Source organism: Anas platyrhynchos, chromosome 19 (assembly GCF_047663525.1).
Source record: "Anas platyrhynchos isolate ZD024472 breed Pekin duck chromosome 19, IASCAAS_PekinDuck_T2T, whole genome shotgun sequence".
In the NCBI taxonomy this organism is placed as follows: domain Eukaryota; kingdom Metazoa; phylum Chordata; class Aves; order Anseriformes; family Anatidae; genus Anas; species Anas platyrhynchos.
The window spans coordinates 6,084,680-6,086,220 of record NC_092605.1 but is presented as its reverse complement, the minus strand read 5'-3'; the positions used below and the strand labels follow the sequence as shown (position 1 = coordinate 6,086,220).

At 58.1% G+C, this 1,541-nt stretch overlaps 1 non-coding gene across 1 annotated transcript; it reads right to left on the bottom strand.

Annotated features, from left to right (window-relative positions):
* Positions 1-789: 789 nt before the first annotated feature.
* TRNAT-CGU (transfer RNA threonine (anticodon CGU)) lies at positions 790-861 on the bottom strand. Its single transcript has one exon. It is a non-coding gene; the product is annotated as a tRNA-Thr (tRNA).
* Positions 862-1,541: the final 680 nt, after the last annotated feature.

Genomic DNA, 1,541 nt, shown 5'->3' with positions numbered 1-1,541 from the left:
GGAAGCAGCTTTTTTTTTTCTCTCCCCCCCCCCCCCCCCCCCCCCCCCCCAAGAGGCTCCTCAGCTCTTCCCAAATATCTGGCTATTGTGATTTTGCAATGAAATGACTACTCTTTACATACTTTAAGCTGTCTGGAAGCAGCAATAATCAACCTGATGCTATACAGAGCCAGCAGAAATGCCCTTGCACACGTGTAGAGCTTCGCACCGCTTTATGCACTAAGAACCAAGTAATCAAGGCCAGTTCTGGTGTAAATGGCACAACTGCACTAAGCTTTTCATGGCTGTATTCGTTTATTCCAGGATTCAGCCTCCCTCTACCATTTAAAGACTCTGTCTACGAGAATTACATCAAACCCAGCACCTTTAAAGACAGCAAGAGGGATTCGTCGCTTCCAAGCTCACCAAACACTTCCTCCACAACGCTGTGTTGGCAACATCAGCTTTACTTAACTGTGATTCACCTCGTTCGAGACACCCGTCCTGCAGCAAAGCACGGAGAATGCCTCCCGCACGAGGTGACTGCTGCTCCCTCCCCACAAACACAGTGCTCAGCAGAGCCGCGCTCACCGGGCAGGATGCGGCCCCCCGGCTCTGGGAGCACAGCGAGGGTCCGGGGGGCCTCTCCCCGCCCCCGGCCGGTGCACCCCGGCCTGCCAAGCCGCAGGAACTGCGGGGCCGCCCTCCCTCCCTTCTCCTCGGGGCCGGGAACAAAAAGGAGCCGCCAAGAGGGCGGCATTTGCGGCTCCACGCCGCGAGGCTGGCGAACAGCACCGCGCTCCCTCGAGCAGGCACGGACGGGGTTCGAACCCGCGATCTTCGGTTTACGAGACCGACGCCTTACCACTTGGCCACCGCGCCTGACGGGCTAGCAGCAGCGGCGCGCAGGCAGTGGAAGGCAGCGGGCTGCGGCCCCCCCGGGCCGGGGGCGCCCCCGGGCACGGAGCGCTGGGGCGGCACCGGCGGCGCCGTTCCCTCGGAGCCCGGCCCGGGCACCGGCACCGGGAGGACAGGGGGTACCCGGCCAGCCCTGCCCCGGGTCCCGGGCAGCCCGGCGTGGAGCTCCCTGCCGCCGTTTTCACGCTTTGCTCCGGTCTCGTTATCTTCTGCCTACGCAGGCGAAGCAGCATAAATCGCACAGCATAAATCGTAAAGACGGTGCTGCTTTAGGAACGGTTCCTCCTTCGGGTTGCCGGTTACCAAGGATTTGGACTCACGGCTAGCACTTGGTTAAAACCCAGGCAGTGAATCAGCTCCTGCTTTTGTCACCGCTGGCTGTAGGGCAGGAGGGAAGAATCTGAAGGATGTGGGTTTGAACCATTATTTAGCTCTGCACTGGAATTCCTCATTCTGGTTTCTAGTTTTCAATCGTTGCTGGACTGCATAAAGCAATCTAACAATCCCTGACTTACGTATTTCTCCTGGAAAAAATACCCAAATAAACCAAAGCACAGTAAAAGCCTGCTACCAACCTGACGTAACATAACAGCTTTCTTTACACGGATGAGCTGGTAACCAGGCACCGCCGGCTGTTTGATCAG